Raw genomic sequence first — 19,453 nt, 5'->3', positions numbered from 1 at the left:
AAATTGAGGAATACAGACTGTTGCCGATGAAATTCGTAGTCTTCTTTTAGTGGTTGCTTATGATAATGTAATCAAGGTTGTACGGCCGTTAAAATTTTCTTTTAGAGCGCTGGAAATTTTTAATAAAATTCAGAAATATAATTCAGAATTATTTAGAAGACAAACGTGACAAAACGCTTGGCCGTACGTTCTAGGGGTGCCTAGCCTCTAATCTTAATTTTAAGATAATTCCGAAAAAACAAAATATTGTGGTATTTGCGTATTTGTGTAAATAAAATCACCCTGTTAATTTTATTTTCAACTTGTTAAACGAGATGGCGTTGATGCCTGGTTGACACCAGGCATTACACGCAAGTCTATGGGAGAAACGCACAAAAGTAAAAATATTGAACGGCGTACGCTGTGCTCAGAGGCGAGTGTTTTATGGTGCGCTGCGATTATTATGTCGGGTGTTTGGAGATCGAATCGGTATTTGTCAAATGTTTGGTCGCCGAATAAAAAAAAATCAAACGTACCGGAGCACCTACGGCTGAGCTGGCAAGCTTGCTTTCGTAGTGGAGTAAACAAAGGAACTTGCCGTCAATTAAACCGTCCTCGGGAAAGCCCAGACGTTGATGAATGACAAAGAAGTTCTATCTCGACAACGGCTTTCCGAGAGTGAGCGAATTCCGCGTAGCAAAGCCTTCGAGCTTGTCGTCTGCTAAACCTAACTCAACGAAACCGCCACCGACTCCGCGGTAACTCTAGGTAACTCGCCTCATTGAGCTCCACTACAGCGGAGTCACTCTCGACCACAAAATATTTATTTATAAGAATTGCGAGGGTTGTCAGTTTTAATGTTTGTACGGAAGCTATTTGACGGGCTTAGTGAACAGCATCCAAAAAGTTTCAGTGCCGACAACAGGTTAGAAACGTGGGAAAACGGCACTTTTTCTCTTTCTTCCCATAGAGCCCCATGCATTGGCTGGCGTCAATCAATGGCCGCCGGTGACGACACTCGGCCCCAGCTGCCGAGGCCGCGGTCCGCGATCCAGCTATGCTACAATAGAGATCAGTGCAATCTACCGCCTCTGTCCGTTTCAATCTGGATGAGCATCGTACCGGCTGCTATTGCGTGATGCACGCTAAAGACGTCAGATAGGCAGCGGTATACTGCACTGTCTTTCATCTCTAACGAAGACACCAGATGCCTTCAGACCTTACTAACTTACGCTGTATAAACATAGACACAGCAGAATTACAATTGATGGCTCCGTTGGTCGGCCCTTTTTGGAAGGGTGCAAAGAAGTGTAACTAGTCATCAGCAGACTCCTGGCAAAAGGCCTGATAAGGCTCTGAAGGCGATACTTTTGTTGATTCTATATTTTTGTGTGTGCTATGTTAGCGCGCGTGGTCAAACGCTTGCATGCGCTACGAGGGTGGCACAAGCACATTAAGATCATCCGGGGTTGAACAGAGATATCCTAATATGTAGGGTGCCTCAATGTCCCTCTGCTTAGGGTGTTACCATCCTTTGTAGTACCCGATACCGACAGAACGCGCTCACGGGTAAAATACAAATAAATCGACGAAAACAATATGTCGTCATAGCACAGTCAGCGCCGCTAGCGCCGCAAACGCGTACCGGGACACGCTCCTTCATGTGCTTCTGAACAAAAAGAAAAAGATAATTGTGTGGGACGAAATGGCCAGATGTCTGCACCCCACGGTGGAAGAAATACATTTAGGTGGTGACCACCGTGGTGGTGACTCTGCTGCGCTTCCCGCGGGGATTGAGCGACTGTAGTCTGTTTCACCTTATGATGTACCGCAGGAAAGGCTACAAGCGCGAGCTCCTTGCCCTGGGGCACAGCTCGGCGGCACAAGCTCTCGTGACTTAAGAGCGGCTGCCAACGCTATGAGCTCGCGCTTCTAGCCTTCGCTGCGGTACAACTACAGGTTCAATATAAGGTGAAACGAAGTATAGTTAGTTCCGCGCCGCCGCGGCGGGCGCTGAGGTGTGAGCACCATGATGAGGTTTCTCCACTGCGGCCACGGCGTCGAAGGCGTAGCTTGCTCGCCTTTTCCGCAGTGTGGTGGTGCACGGTGTGCGGCCAGTGGCTGGCCTCATGTTTTGCTTTGGTGCTTTGTCGATCACAAGTGCCACCATCGTGCACGAAGGTGAGCCTTAACCCGAAGGCGAAGTTATGCTATAAGGATGGGAAAGACGTGCTTTGTTCCCAACTGCAATTTGGGGTACCGCGGAACTGCGCAGAGCGAGTGTCCTCGTTTAAAGCTCCATCGAATGACGCTCGCCTGGAGCAGTGGCGTCGTGCAACCCCGAGGGAGGGCCGATCTCAAGTTACTACTTAGTCTCCTCATCTCGTTGACCATGTGAAGACCAAGCTTGACTGTCTAATTTCTTTCGAAGACTGGAAATGCGAAGATGTCTGAACAAAATAGGCTGAAGAAACCAAGGCTGTGGACTGCATACTATATTATGTAACTGGGTTTTTGAGTGTGACAATGAAAAAAGCTAGACGCTGCCCTGCATGCCGATCCGCTTTCAGCATCGACAAGAACAATTCTGCTGAAGCAGCACTGACAAACGTGAAGAACAGAGGAGGCCTTAAACAGCCCAACAAGAACCTTTTCCAGCTGCTGAAGAAAGCGGAACAGTTCTTCGTGGAAAATAAAAGCCACCAGACTGTCTACTGGGACACAATCGACAGTGATCTTGACACATATACAATAACGTTTCCATACGCTGAACACAAAGAAGAAACAATTGCCCAGTTGCTCTACTACTACTTCAGCATGCGAATGCGACAACACTGTAAGCATATTACCATGAGATAGGAACAAGCAATCTCAAGAAGAGAAGAAATCAGCAAAGCAGCGCTTGTCTTAGTTTAAGAGCATGGGCGAGAAACACAGGATGTAGGAGATGGCGTTCTTTGGTAGTATGCAGTGAATTCAGCTTTTGTCTACATTTTAAAGCAAAGATATTTGTCAGGTATTTTTTTACCTGTAGACGCGGTGACACCATATTGTGAGAGTATAGATGCGAAGTGATTTATGTCCTATAACCGATACTACTGTTTGACTTTCAGTCACTGTGTCATCATGTCAGTCAGTATGCCATCATACCGTGTTATTATTTCAGTCACTATGTCCTCATAAATAGAATTTTTTCTGCTCAGAACGTTTGTATGTTCCACAGTACAAGTTGACATCGTATGCATAAATCATTTTTAATGCTATAACCTTGATGCGTATGTAAAGAATTATTTAGTTCCTACTATGTAACATTATTAGAATTTATCTTTTCAATAAGACGGCAGGAGTAGGGTGAAAAAAATCACCCGACCTCCTATAAAGCCACGCAATGGGTGTAAAAAATTCACGGATCTGTTTCCAAACATGCTGTTGGATAAAACATGCGGGCACGACCCAGCTGTTTACTCTAGATTACTCTAAATTATTGAAAGCCCAGTAGATTGTGACGGGAAGTTTAATATTTATACGAGTATTTTTGTCGCGTTGAGTCATCATCGAAATGTTTTCGCCTAAAAAAAAAAAAAAAAGAACAGCAACCGCACGGGGGAAAAGGCAATCAGTGCCAGTGCGCCAGCATAAATCCATCATTTGACCACACGGTACACAAGGAATGAGTGAAAAATGCATAATTTCCTTCACAAGCGCCTCGATACTTGGGCGCCACCTATCTCCGTGCGAGTGAAGCGCGCTCGGTGCGCCGAACATAATGTGGTCGCCGCGTGAGACAGAGAGTCATCACCTAAATGTATTTCTTCCACCGTGCTCCACCCTAAGCAAAGGGCACATGAAGGCACCCTACTAATAAGTATTTGGAAAAAAAATATAGTCGAATGAGTTGCAAAGAAGGCTAAAATACTTATTCCGAACAGAACATTCCGGATGTTTTATAAAACATTATTTCAGATATTTTCATTCTCGATAGACCTTGTTTGGTGGTTAGTGGATATGAAAAACAAGAAAATAAGCACGATTTCTATGATTCTGAACAATTACAATATATTTTCTTAACTAACAAACAGGTGCTTACTCTGAGGTGCAAATTGAATTTTGACGTTAGCGTTTTGGCGCCTGAAACAAATTTTTTTTTTCTAAATTTAACACTTCCCGTTTTGCGGATTACCAAGAAAACAAAACGGGCCATTAATAGGTAGAAAATACGTTTCTACGTAAGGTGAGGCATACGTTTCTTTTTTTCTCTCTTTACCTTTTTAATTTTTAGGCAAAATCAAATGAACCTCTATATAACTTTGGTGTCTTCATAAATGACCTCGGGAATTCACTGTGCTATTGTCCGTTATGAACACCTTTTTCAACAGTGATCTTACTATTTCACGGCGGAATGAAGCGGTGCCATCTTGCCTGTCTGGAAACAAATTGGAGTGTGGTTATTTTTATACAGCTTAGAACAGGGGTGGCCAGGCTGACCTGCCCTAAAAGCCGCATAGCAAACAACGAAACTTCCAAGAGCTGCTGGCGAGGGGGGGGGGGGGGGGGTAATTTTTGTCCGGAGGAATAAACGAAACTCGAACTACTTTTGATCTATCCGAGTCAAAAGCAGTTCAACTCTACGTAAGGTAGCAGTAGCACAAGACCACCAAACCGCAACCTGTCTTTCCATTTAAAACGCATTTTATTTCTCTTTTTGGGGAAGTGCTCGTGGCGACCGGGAGGGAGGTGGTTGTTTGTGTATGCGTGTGTGTGTGGGGGGGAGGGGGGAGGGTAGGAGGGAACCGCGAGCCGCATTTTAACACGCGAAGAGCCTCACGCTGCTCGCGAGCCGCAGATTGGTCACCCCTGAAGCTAGAACATAGTCTGCCTCAGCGGGCTACTTGTCTTCCAGCTGTAGGTGAGCAATTTAGCCAGTGCAGTACAACCGCTAGCCTGGAGTCTTTAACGTGCATCACGCAGTAGTGATACACGACCGCACGCCGGTACGATGCTCATCCAGATCAAAACGGGCAGGGGTGGGGATTAAGCCAAAAATCCCTGGGTTACACAGAGCGAGCTTTCGCTCCACGTGCTCCGAGCTGGTGTGCTCTAGCCCACTCGGCCACCGATCCTTTTTTTTTTTCCTTTCTTTATTGCACTTGGCTACCGATCCCTTTTTATCTGTCTGGACTAAATAAAGCCCTTCGATGTGTTTGCGTTTGTCTTCCAAGTGGCGTCAAATGCGCCAGTGCACGAGGCCCGTGTCTCGAGCGGAGTTGTCGGCGCAGTACTGAAATGAGCGGCCCTTTGAAGCGAATGGCAGCGGAGCACCCGCTCCTCGCACGTGTCTTGCGCGTTTCCACAACAATGGTTTGCGGTACATGTAAGCGTGAATTTTATCAAATGAATTTAATCTGCACTTGCCGGCAGCGCCTTCAACTTACGGAATTTACAAGGATAACTCGAGTGCAACATGGCTTTGTGTATTTGAGTGGTTCTTTTTCGCTGACAGGCAGCCAGACGGAAAGTGTCCTTTCTTGCCATACCCGTTGCCAATGTTGTCAGCTGCTGTGCACTTGGCGCGCGATTGTGGCCGAGTATAGAGCCGCGCCACTTGCTTGGACGGAGAACTCCTTTGTACAGTTCACGGGGGGGAAACGGTTGCCTCTTGTTGCTTTTGACCCGACGCGCAAAAGTGTGGACCTCGCCGACGAGGTCCACGCCTCTGGACGTGCAGGAGTGTGGACGTCGCCACTAAGTGAGCTATGCTTAGGGTCGGCACTCTGTTTCCCAATATTGCTGTGGGCGCCGCCACCTTGGTGCTTGTACAGAACAGACGCAACTGCCGATCGTCATGATTCAAAAGTGCGCCTTCCTCAGCATTTGAATCGGTGTTAGGAAGCTCATGTAATATTGATTTCCTCTGTCGCGAAGTGTTTAAACATTTGTGGAGGACGTAAAAGCGTTTCCTGTGATTTCAAATAAATCTTCAACTGGCAGCCATGATTTTAAGCCACAATATGGACAAGTGTCGTTACCCTGAAGCGTAGCTTATTTAGTGGCACTAGGGAAGGCCATGGTGGAACAGGCAGACATGAGCTAGATTTCAGACGCCATGTTCTTCCACAGTGCCACTAAATAAGCTACGCTTCAGAGTAACGACACTCGTTCATATTGTGGCTTAAAATCATGGTTGCCAGTTATCTGAAGGTTTATCTGAAATCACAGGAAACGCTTTTCCGTCGTCCACAAATCTTTAAACAGTTCGCGACAGAGCAAAGTAATACTATATGAGCCTCTTAACACCAAATCTAATGCTGAGGAAGTCGCACTTTTGAATCATGACGATCGGCAGTTGCGTCTTCTCTGCACAAGCACCAAAATGTCGGCGCCCACAACAACGCTTAAAAACAGAGTGCCGATACTCTAAGCGCAGTTCATTTATACTTCGTTTCACCTTCTGTGCGAGCGAAGGCAAAGCTGGAAGCGCGAGCACGAAAGCTCCGCGCGTTCAGTCTTGCCTCGAGCGCGCGACCTGGGCAGCAACGCAAAAAGCGCTGCTCTCGCGCTTTTAGCTTTGCCTTCGCTCGCAGATAAGGTGAACCGAAGTATAGTGACTCTAGTTCTTCCCAGAAGTGGCGCGCGGCACGTATCTCGAGCATTTCCACAAAGTGATTGGTGCCACTTTTCCCAGGATAGATGGGCTCTACTCCACACATCCTGGGAGCGTGTTTGCAAACAAGTATTCAGACTAAGAGCAGGCCGATATAGGAAGTGCAAAACTGCCACTTTATTTCTTTTTTTAGCTTTAAATTAATCTCTAATAATAAAACTTTTTGTTTTTCCAAAACAACGTTTGCGTGTTAAATGCGGTGGTCCAAATGGCCGCAACGCCGCACCTTGTGCTTTCGATAATTTCGAACGTGGACGGAAGCTCCAATTCATTCGGAACTCGGAGCTTATTCTACGTTTTGCAAGCCACTGTAATCCACGTATGTACTGGCTCGCATCTCGCGCCGCCTGTTGGCCGCTTCCTGCAGCGGCGGACGCAGAGCGAAGATGATCTAGCTCGAGGTCGGCGGTGAACAGTCCGTGGCCCGAGCTCACATTGAGCGCCTGACCTGCATACGCAGCTGCGAACATGCAACTTGTTTGTTCCGGAAAAATTCTGCGTCATCTATGAGGAAAAGGGTAGAAATAAATAGCGGTTGAATCCCCCAAGTGCAAACAAGCGAGTGCTACCTTCGTCACTTTCGATACCTTTTTTGTCGGGAAAGACAAATTTACAATAAGGGCAAAAGCCACATGAGGGGGGAGTCTCTCAGAAAATAGCCTTTGCCTGTTTCGTGCATTGTCTTTGCGACGAAGTTCCCATAAAATATTTTACGTTACTTGTTTCTATAACCAAGCTGGTAGTGGTGGGCTGGCTTTGTTGGAGTTGCTTCATGCATACTATGCATTGGTTAAAACCGCGCATGCGGGTTGTACAAATGGTGGCTACTGTTTGTTTACTCGCGGATTCTCGTAACAATTGCTTTTTATTTTTTTAAGTGTTGGATTGTAGTTTTTAGTCATTAAGAAATAACGTACTTCCCGCTTTTGTTTCTTGGTTTCGACAAGCTTCGCAAATTCGCTCAAGTAAGCGACCGTTAATTTCCGACAAGTCTGCCGGCTGGGACCTGAAGTGGTGCGGTCAACTAGAGATGGGTCCCATCACGCCCAGAGGCGGGAAAGGATACGTTCGTGTCGCAGCTTCGCGTGTGTTTGCGCCATCACTTGCACCGAGGAGCGCGACAAGGCCAACAAGCGCCGAATCTGCTTCTACCACCTTGTTTTTCTTTCTTTGTTTGCTACGTTGGCCAACGGTCCCGCGCAGTGAGTTTATATATATTTCCTCTCATTTCTGGTTGTTGTTTGCGAACGCGTTCACTATTATATGAGGATGAGTGCATTTTAATGCATTATGAACAGGGGTATCTGGCAACGAGAGGTTCGTATACGTCTAAAGGGGTATTCACACGAGGGAGAAATCCCGGGGATTTCTCCCCGGCACGCGCATCGCACGACGAAAACGTCGGGCTTTGCGATGTGCAAAAGCCTCGCGTTTTCATCTCGTGATGCGCGCGTGCCGGGGAGAAATCCCCGGGATTTCTCCCTCGTGTGAATACCCCTTAAAGTTCTTGACGAGAAAAACAAAATCGTTGGTGCGAAATGTATTCTGCAGAAGGTATGCGCTCAGCTGCAATGGCGGCTGAGGTGAAGTCAGTGGAAGCCATGTATTAACTTAGGCTTAAATTGAACATCCCCGAACAGAGCGTGTCCCAAATCGAACTTGCGGTGCGTTTCATTCCTAAAAATATTGTTTTCGAGAAAAAAAGAAACTTTTACGGGAACGAACTAGCAGCCTTGGCAGACGCCAGAGATTGCCAATAAACATAGTAATAACAAAATAAATAACTGCAATTTGAAATCATTTGTTGAATTAGTGAAAATAAACATAGAGTTCTCCTGAGAAAATTGCTAATCATCATCGAAAACTCGGAACGAGACACTTTTTTATTCAGTTTTGCCGTTTGGACAGTGGAGACGCTGTCAGCTATGGCTACTCTGGCGTGCGCCAAGATAATTTTATCTGGTGGATCGCGTCACAGCGTTCGCCGTGCTGTGTGTCATCACCTTTATATATCTTACACCGTGGCCTGGCTACACCGTTATATCACTAACCAGTTTTCTTACGCCACCACTGCCGTGTTGCATCGAGACAACTTTATACTTTTAAAGGTATCGTGAAATGATTTTTCGGCGTTTTTTAAATGAAGACCTCAACTAATCGTGTTAGTTCATGATACCCAAAGCAGGAATTTGTTTTCGTTTACTTCCATCAGTCTTGCAAAAAGAAAAAAAAAAAGAAAAGATAAAAACTCACGTTACATTTCTTCCTCGACTCGGCCGGACTCGGCCACCAACATGTGAAATTACCTGGGCATGACGTGCAGTATGCCATTTTACCGGAAACGGAAGTTCTCCCAGGTGAGCGAGGTAGTCGCGTCAGTCAAGCGTTGCGCTGCGTCGAATCGACGTTTTTGCGTTGACGTTTGGCCGCAAGAACGTCGAAACGACATCACCTGAGGTTTCCATGAACGCTGATTGCTTCGTAGAACTCGTTGTTCAACAACGCTTCCGCGATGAACGCCATGGCTACCGATATGTCGCAGCTGAGTTAAGTGCAGCTTAAAAGGTATAATATTTATTTATTTATTTATTTATTTATTTATTTATTTATTTATTTATTTATTTATTTATCAATACTACATGGCCCATACAGGGCCGGGGAGGAGAGGCACAACAAGGTAAAAAAAAAATTCAACACATTTGAACATCGATGAAGACAAAAACGGCACTAAGATATTGTATCAAATAATAAACACCCAATATACAAAGAAACGACAAAAAATCTAAAAGCGGCTTCTTTTCTTAAGTAAGCAGTGGCTCTATCAATTAAATAGTCCAGAGGATCTGAATTGGCCAAGTCAGGAGGCAACCTTTTCCATTCAACAAATGGTCTGGGGAAAAAAAGAATATTTAAATGCATCCAGTCGAACTTGGTACGCTATTATCGATCGTGCATGAGATGATCTGGTGTTTATTTTGCCCGAAAATCGTTTGAGATTGTAATGTATAGGCTTCACTTGCCGTGAATCATTGTAAATAAAATCTTTATCTATTGGCGCCCGTTCACTTAACGTAAGGAGATTTGCCAGTTGAAAGATTGCTGAGGGAGAACTTCCCTCAACAGTATAATATGAAAGCATGGTATAATAAAAGTATGGGCCTTGTTCCGTCCGCCGGGACGCCCACGCGGGAAAACGAGTCCTCGCCCGACGAAGGTAGTGGCCCTGGAACCGGCCGTGGAGGAGTGACGGTGACTCACAATGGTAGGCTCGCTTTTCGGCTGCGAGCACAAAACGCTAGAAACGAGGTAATGTAAAAGAAACCTTTCGTGCTCTCGTTGACGCTGCGGCTTATCCAACTGGATATTGAACTCCGGCATTTCCGTCGAGGGTATTTATTGGCCATTTCATTGCACAATTCGGGTAGAACACTGTTATTCGGGTGGCACCACTGATATCTGTGACTATTTGCTGGACCGCGCTTGCTCAGCTCCGCCTATGCACAGGAATGTGACCACGGTTTGCCATCTTTTTGGTAGAATTATATTATCTCTAGCCAGCAGAGGGGTAATATTTCGGACAGCGCTGTGGTGGCAGGCTGCTAAAAAATAGCCGTGGATCTACAATTCTGTACCGTGGGTCATATTTCGTGCTTGGTTGAAGTTGCTCCACGAAGCAGATTGTTGAAACTCAGTGGATGCGACAGAGAAAGGTCGACTACGTTGTCATGGTGTGCGGCGCGCTGTTCAAACGCCCCGATCGAGAAAAGACAAGAACTTACCATCGGTAAGTATTCAGTGTTTTGTGGCTATCCTGACGCGCAGGGGTAAGTTCGGTAAAAAAAGTGAAAGCCGTTTACAACTCCCTGTAACGCCGAATTGGAGGGAAGGGGACTGAGGGGTGGGTAGACCCCTCCTCCTCCTTCTCCTCCTCCTCCCTCATTCTTTAATATGCTCCATGGGGTCACCTGATCTTGGGGGGAGGGGGTCACGTGACCTTGGGGGGGGGGGGGTTTCGCATGTCTCCGGGGGGGGGGGGGAGGGGGGGTCACGTGACCTCGGGGAGGGGGCCACGTGATCTCCGAGGGTCACGTGACCTGGGGGTTACGTGACCTTGGGGGGTCACGTGACCTTGAGAGGGGTCGCGTGACCTTGGGCGGGGTCACGTGACATGGGGGTCATGTGACCTTGGGGGTCATGTAACCTTGGGGGGTCACGTGACCGTGGGTGGTCACGGGACCTGGGGGTCACGTGACGTTGGGAGGGGTCACGTGGCCTCGGGGTGCAGTGTTGCCAATTTAGCGGTTTTCCCGCTAAACTTAGCGGTTTTTGGTTCTGTTTAGCGGGATGAATTATTGTTTTGCGGGCAGCGGGATTTTTAGCCGGTTTTATGTAATCTTGGCGTTTTTTTTAGAGATATAGAAGTTTTATATCGATTTACTCTCGACTATGCACCTTTCATATCCATAATAATAAGAATAATAAGCCACAGTCGTCTTCGCTGACTCTCAGTAATGTTCTGGTTTGTGAGACTATCGCCTGTGACGTCATCAAAACATTAAGACGTCGAATATCGGAACATGCCTCCCCGTTTTGTGCGCGCACGTTTGAACAGCATGAATGTTGAAATTTTTTTTACGTTTTTTCACTGTTTCGTGAAATGGGCGCGGTGAAGTACGCTCAAAAATTTAGAAAAGACTGGTTGTAAGACCCCAAACTTAAAGACTGGCTACTGGAGGTTCCTGGTGATAGCAGACGAGCCAGGCGCCGCTATTTCAAAACGGAACTGTCTGCGAAAAATGTGGATTTGGTCATGCACGCTGCAACGAAGAAGCATGTTTCGGCCGCTGCGCCTTTCTCCTCTGGTAGCAGACGACTCTACAAGGTAAACGGGTCTGACTAGTCACTCACTGCTGAAGGGTCCCTTGCCATGTTCGTATGCGCTCCTCTGCAATTTTGGCTTCGGATCACCTGGGTGAACTGTGGCGTGGCGTGACAGATTTCTAGTCAAAACAAAAGGAAAGCTTCCTTTCAGATGGCATTGACATGATCTACACTGTTATTTTACCTTTTGTAAAGAATTAAAGGAAAAAAAAAAAGTTTAAAAAGTCGTTTTGCGCTGTGTTTTGGATTTAGCGGTTTTTTAGCGGTTTTCGGGATTCCGACTGCTGGTTTTCAATTTTTGAGTTGGCAACACTGTTGGGGTGACCTGGGGGTCACGTGACCTTGGGGTGACCTTGGGAGGTGTCACGTGACCTTGGGGGACACGTGACCTTGGGGGGCCACGTGACCTTGGGGTGACCTTGGTTACGCTGACGGCGACGGCGACGCCGCTCAAGCCGGAAACGGGCGCCTAAGAGCTGCGCTCTAAAATCATGAACCACTTTAAAGGGGCCCTGCAATCATATTTAAGCGTCTATCTTTTTTGCGGTTTCCACGTCCTTCGGGGTTCGGGCAAGCCAGCTGGCACGGAGAGAGTAATTAAATATGAGTCCGTCATATTTTAACCGGACGACGCGGAAACCTCCTCCACCTACGGGGGCGACCTACGGTGCCTAAAGCGCGCGAAATGTGACGTTTTTGGTCCTGGCCTTCCTACTGGTCAGAGCCGCTAAAAGCTTTTTTTTGGTCGAAATACAAAATATAAGTGGCGCGAACCGTTTCATTTATTTATAAAAGTAGTTTTTGTTCACTAGTTTAGATCAGAAAAGAAACGAATCCAGTTTATAAAGTACGGAAACAAGAAATGACCCGTCGACATACCCGCCACCAAGCGGTGGAAGAGGCGGCGCGGGCGCGCGGGCTCCTTCGCGGATCCGAGCAGACGACGCACGATGCCGGCGGCGCATTTTGCGAGAAACTAAAGTACGAATTTGTCTCCCGTGGTCTCGCGCTGTGCGGCAAGTTCCAGATTCCTGATACATCGAGGATAAGTGCGGTTGGCGGTGCAGCGCTCAAAAGAACTTTACTGCTTGCCTGTAGATGCCTTCGCAGTTTACAGGGATTATGTTTTCTGCAGAAAAATGACAATTGCGCTTTCGGTTCCGGCGCCCTAAGGATGAAGTGCCTCGTAAAAGGCTGCGAGCGGGTGCTCCGTAAAGGTGATGCCAGCGTCACATTTCATCGCGTGCCTACCAAGGAGCCACTGCGAAGTCACTGGCTGGAGGCACTTGGAATGAGCAGCGACACCCGCCTACCGGGAGTCGAACGTGTGTGCTCCGACCATTTCTCGGCGGAGTCGTACTTGTCGTGGGACGTCTCCAAGAAAATGGGCTTTGAGCTAAAACGTAAGCGCCTGAGCGACGATTCGGTCCCGTCACTTCACATCGGCGCCGCACCTACTGCAGTGGGCAAGCGGCGCAGGACGGTGAGTAACCAATTTATACGCCGATAGTTTTCACTAGTTCTAGAACGCGAGCACTTTTTCTGTGCAAGCTGCTCCGCTGTGACTTACACAATCATTGCAATCATTGCTGCTCGTGAGCCGTGGAGGTGTCTAGAAACGGAGCGCAAGTTCGTCTGCTTCTTGCACAGGTGTTGCGATAACGTCAGAATCACGAGCTCTTATTGGCCGATTGAAAAAAAAATAGTAAACCAGTGGCGTATCCAGGAATGGGGGGGGGGGCGCGGGGGGGGGGGGGGTTGAGGTGGCTTGGATGTCCACTACTTGGGGTACGCAGGAGGGGTGGGGGTTCAAAATGCAGGTGTATATCATAGGGTTGGCTAAATTTGGAAGAAAGCCGCCCGCCCCTCCCTCCCTCCCTCCCTCCCTCCTCCTCCTCCTCCTCCTCCCACCCTCGGGTGGCACTCAGTATCAGGGCTACCCACTATTCTTTTATATTCAATCAGAGCTTGGTGTCGTTCTGACTTCACCACAACTCCTGTGCAAGAAGCAGACAACTTTCTCTCGGCATATGTATCTTGTCACGATAATTGACACTCGATGGATCTTACTTTGGCGACCTGTTCATAAAATGTATACCCGTCAAGTGTGATTTTTGCAATTACTTAAAGATATCACCTTCAAGTTGACAACGTTGGATGGTACCTCAACATCCTTGTCCAGCTGTATACAATTGATCACTGAAGCCATGGAAAAAGAGTTGGTCATACCTGCAGCTTTTGAATTGTTCATATGTTTTCCATCTAGATCATGTGTTCTGTATGACCACACCATCTTAGTTACAAATATTAATGCCAACATTAAAATTCTTCCGTAGGATGATCCAGAAACACCGGCAACATGCAAGGATGACATGAGAACAGATCATGGTCCAGAACACACCATTGTAAGTAGTGGTTGGTAGCTAAATACTATCAGCACTAAATGTACCGCAGGGTTAATTACTACTTCGATGTCACATGAATACCAGAGCAGTCATGTATACCAAAGGGGGGTGGGGGGGATGGTGCAAAGATATCACCTTCAAGTTGACAACGTCAAATGGTACCTTAACATCCTTGTCCAGCTGTATACAATTGATCACAAAAGCCATGGAAAAAGAGTTGGTCATGCCTGAAGCTTTTGATTTGTTCATATGTTTTCCATCTAGATCATATGTTCTGTATGACCACACCACCTTAGTTACAAATATTAATGCTAATCTTAAAATTCTTCCGTAGGATGATCCAGAAACACCGGCAACATGCAAGGAGGACATGAGAACAGATCACGGTCCAGAACACACCATTGTAAGTAGTGGTTGGTAGCTAAATACTATCAGCACTAAATGTACTACTTCGGTTAATTACTACTTCGATGTCACATGAATACCACAGCAGTCACGAATCCCAAAGGGGAGGGGGGGGGGGCCCTGGCCCCCGCCCCCCACCTTGAAATCTTTCATTTTGCTGGGACCTCCTCTCCCCTCTCTCTCTCCCCCCCCCCCCCCCCTCACCCCATTCTCCGAATCAATATGCTGGCTGCATGCCTGTACCACAGCAACATGAAAAGTTATTCTTCACAGGTGCTGTCTGGGCAAGACTTGGCAGTCAGCCCCATTGAAATCGTGCCTGTTGAGGAGGATGTACCCGACTCTCTACGTTGTTCTGTAAGTATGCGGTGGTGAACATGAGAGGGAGGGAGCAGAGCCGTATATGAGGAGAGTTTGGCCAGTTTATGATCTCGCCGCCGCAACGTCCCCCTCCCGAGTGAGCCAATCAGCCCGCGGCGCGGAGCGAGAGGCATGAGCGCATGCGCGTGAACTCCCGGCTGCTCCTAGCTGAGCGAGGAGGGCCGCCATTTTCATTTATTTGCCCGTTGGAATGCATGGGATCAACATCTTAATTTTGATTATTTTCTTTTATATCGCAGGCTCTGACAAAATAATATACCGTTATTCCTCGGTGGGTTAACAAGCTAACGAATGAAGTTTTCTTTATGTTTGACTGCAAACTTTTATTCAGGCGAAAAAGAAGTCGACCCGTAGCAGACGACGCGTAGCTTCAACAGTGTTCTGTACGGGAAGCGTGTTGCGTCAAGACGCCGGTCGTCTCCTCTTAGCTCCCTTCTTCCTTTTTCGCTCCTTTGGTGCTCTCCTCCATTTTTCTCCTCTCCAGCGCCTTCGTCGCCACACCCACTGGCCAGACGCAGGAGAGAGAACTCAAAGATAAAATGATACACAATAGAAGTGAGAGATTTGTTTCATGTTAACTAGTTTTTGTCCAAGATGCTAATTTTGCCAAAGTAGATGTATGCTAAGTGAAAGAGACAAACAACACAGAGCACTTCTTGCAACTGAAGTTTACTCACAGAAAAACATATCTATATGCACACACCGTGAAATCAAGACGTGATGACAGAAATGCGACATCATCAAATCAATGCTGATCTATCTACTATCTATTTTACGAAAGATTTTAAAAACGCCACCTCGGAGCCTAGTGCTCTGTGTTGTTCGTCTTTCACTTGTCCATTGTTTTTTAGCGCTTTTACCCTCTGAACCATGAACTGCCAACTAGCCCAAGTGCATACCCTTCTATTGTTTAAAATATTTTTTGCTAATTTTCAATCTTTTGTATGGGGAATGCGAACCAGGCTGTTTTAGAGTTAACCACCAGGCACAAACTCAAAGATAACTTTGGACACATTTTCTTTGCTTGCAGGAGCTCCAGCTCACAGCTAGCAGCGATCATGGGAACAGCATATCTCTGGCATCTGCTGATCACACATACAGCATCGAAAAAAAGTTTAAAAACAAAGGTGAGCACCGCTTACATCCTGCCTTGTATGTAAATCATTCAAGCCTATTTGGGCTAAGTCTTACATCGACTGCGGCAGATATGTATATATGCTTGGAGGCTTGGTTTGACGGGTCTTGTCGGGTTATTTCCTCAATCCTTTCCTATCTGATTTCTTTCAATGTCTATTGTCCTGTTCTATGCAGATATTAACTTCAGTTTTTAGTCAGCACTATGTCGGTGCTCTTCGCATTCTTGTCCCTCGTTTTTTGGCAAAGGTTTCTTCTTATTAAACTGACGTGGAGTTCCAACTATGTCTAGGCTTGACAGTGTTGTATTCTTTTCATTTACTGTCGCATTGGCACTGCCTTCTTGAAATCAGACAACATGGCAGTCATAAGGTGGCTTCAATAAATAACAAATATTTATATTATAGAACTAAACGAGTGCCACATAACACAGCAAAATAGCGACGAGCGCGCTGAAATCAGAACGAACAGCAGTGAAGCTACCTAATGGCGACAGGAACGCCAGTATTCTCTATACAACTGCGGAAATGAAAAGGCGTATACATCCCAGTTTTATACAAATTTTCTCCACTTTGAACTTTTTAAACGAGCAGTGTGCCATGGTTAATTCAGGACATATTTCTGCTCGGGCAAGACTTTATATTAACTCGCATAGGTACGAGATATTATAGGCCTTTATTATCATTGTCGACAGCTGCTCTGAAGACATAAAGCAAGCTAGTTTTGGACTTCATTGTATTTAGTATTCTCAATGACTTCACATCAAAACACTGTGTAGCAAACATTGTGGACATAGCCCAACGGAAACCTGGTGGAACAAACAAAGTGCAAGTTTTTACACACATTTCAGCTACACAAGTGAACGTCTGCACGAAAGAGTCAAAAGAAACCCAAACAGACCCGTGGCAACCAGCACCTGCGCCACCAGACGCAAGTTCTGCTCCAACCACCACAGAGCCAACACCTGTGCTGCCATGTGCAAGTCCTGCGCCACCTGCTATGGAGCCACTACTTGCGCCGCCATCGACTACTGAGAGGGCAAGCAAGGAAAGTTTCTTTGAAGAGCGGGTTGCCCCTTCACACAAGCCAGCAGAACAAGACTTCCTGCTTGGGGACATTTCATTTGAAACTCCAAGAATGTGTTCAAGCCCTGTGCCGGTGGAAGATGCAGACACAACTTATGAGCCATCTCAGGATGAGAGCTACCTAAGGTAATCCGTCACAGAGCTCTTTCATTGCATAACAAAGGGTTTCAATATGAGAGCACCATGCTGCAATCAAGAGAAAATGTATTCGAGGGGAAGTTAACATAGCGGAAATTGCTTATAAGTTTAGGGTATAAATTTGCTGCCTTGTTAGGGACCCAGCCCTTTGGTGTATTAGCATTTTTTATGGTAGCTGTCACAGGGTTACCTGACATACTCGGTTACAGTGTTACGATAGGTGGTGTCACTCAACTTTCAATACAGCGTACAGAAAATATTGCACTCTCAGATTCTAAAAAAGGGGGCACATGGTACAAAAGTCATATGTTCCTAATCTAATAGAAGTTTAGGAAATTCAGACAAGAAAATAAAGCCATGAAATGACATAGAATCGAGCAAAATGTTGTGGAATGTTGCACATACTGGGTGTTTCAGCAAAAGCGTTCAAAAATTCTGAAGAATAGAGTAATAGAAAAACAAAGAAACTCTTTTCGAAAACCAAATATGAGCCGCGAGAGACTTTGGGAATCACAAAATATATAAAAATTACCTATCTAAGTAACTGAAATGTGCTAATCTACTTTGTAATGAGCAGTTTTCAGGTTCATGTTGCAATTATAATTTTGAAGGTTACCATCATGGAAGGCTAAAGCAATTTACAGAAAGTAAAAAGAAGACACCGGCTTGATGATATTCGCCGATGAACTCGGCACTGTAATTGGTATGATTTCTGAAATTCGATATCATTGCGTGCATGTCTTATCATACCTATTACAGAGCAAAGTTTGTCGGCTAATATCTCCAAGCCAGTTACTTTTTTTTACTTTCCATAAATTGCTTTAGCCTTCCATGGTGATAGCCTTTAAAATTCTAATTGCAACATAGACCTAGAAACTGCTAATTATAAAGTTACAACTTTTAGTTACATAGCTAATTTTTATATATTTTTGCAATTCCTAACATTTGGTTTTTGAAAAGAGTTCATTTGTTTTTCAATTACCCTATCCTTAGGAATTTTTAAGGCTTTCACTGAAACCCCCAGTATACATGTTAATAGGTCTCAAGGTCAAGTACCATGTCTGTGATCCTTCACATATAGGAGAAAGGGTTATGAGGGTGTAAAAAGTGGCCTGTTAGTTCATTTAGCAGTGATGCAACTGGTCCGATTCAGTTTGGAGCAGCTCTTGGAGCGGCAAAGAGAGCTTTGGTAGCATAAGCGTACACTTTATTTTCATTCATTTAACTGCAAATATTACGTTAAGATTAATGTGTTGGCCTGTGCAACTAAGAGGCAATGTTTACTTTGCCTTGTCACTTACGTGTAACCTTTTGTTAGCATCGATGGCACAGCAGGAGCGATTCCCTTAAACACAGAACTAGCTATTTACTTGCGTGTAGAAGCACCAGACACAGTAAAAGCGAGATGATTGATGAAAGACAGCACATACAGCCGTGAATGGTTATTTTGGCCGTTCACCCTTGTTGGTGTTAAACTGGTAGTAGCTCTCTTTGGTCTACAGACGTCCAACTCCTGGTTAGCTCAGTTGGTAGAGCGCTCCACTGGAAATGGAGAGGTCCCTGGTTCGATACCAGGACCGGGCGGATTTTTTCGGCCGCACACCAGTCACCTAGATGTGTTTGGAGATTTGTGTTTTTCCTTTGTTCCCCTTCCCCGGGGAATGATTTTTTCATGTAAATTTATGTTTCTTGTTTGTTTTTTTTAGTTCTAGAGGTTGCCAGAAAATTGATTCTGAATGCAGATGAAAAACAAAGCATATAAAATAAAATTACAGAAAAGTCCATATAAATCTTCTTGCAATACCAAAGTATCCTTGCGAAATCTCGAATTGAAAAAATATAGTGCCAGGATATCGCAGTCTATCGTATGGGAGTATTCACTGGAGGCCATACCTGTGCGCATGACTGCTGAGCACATGCTGATGGCATGCATAAGCAGTGTTTTTGCAACATAGATTACAAACCATCAAGATTGCCGGTCGGAGCAGCCTATTAATGTGAGCTCGTTCTGAGAATGCGCTATAAATCGCCCACTCAAATATGGCATCCAGTGAATACAAGCCCAAGTTTTATTCTGAAATTCTGCCACGTCTCGCTCTGGAGGAGTGCTTTAACCTGACCACACGGGTGCACTGCGGCAAAGCAAGACATGCAAAATCGCAATGACTACTTTGTCGCTGTCGCTTTACTGCAGTACATCAGTGTGCAATGAGAAGCGCACTCAACGAACTAACTCGCCAGAGCAGACCACAAAAATAAGAATTATTGCGAAACTTCCGAGTACATTCAATGATTGACGTGAAATCAAATGGAGTAGTACGTTATTTGAGACGATTATCGAAAGTTCTGAAAACCCGCACAAGCATATCATAATGATCCGGCCT

General features: G+C 45.8%; 1 non-coding gene across 1 annotated transcript; it reads left to right on the top strand.

Moving 5' to 3' along the window:
- Positions 1–18,580: 18,580 nt before the first annotated feature.
- On the top strand, positions 18,581–18,653 carry Trnas-gga. Its single transcript has one exon. It is a non-coding gene; the product is annotated as a tRNA-Ser (tRNA).
- Positions 18,654–19,453: the final 800 nt, after the last annotated feature.

The sequence above is a fragment of the Ixodes scapularis genome, unplaced genomic scaffold (genome assembly GCF_016920785.2).
Source record: "Ixodes scapularis isolate PalLabHiFi unplaced genomic scaffold, ASM1692078v2 PGA_scaffold0__279_contigs__length_252992795, whole genome shotgun sequence".
Taxonomy (NCBI): Eukaryota; Metazoa; Arthropoda; class Arachnida; order Ixodida; family Ixodidae; genus Ixodes; species Ixodes scapularis.
This window is presented reverse-complemented; position numbering and strand designations above follow the sequence as displayed.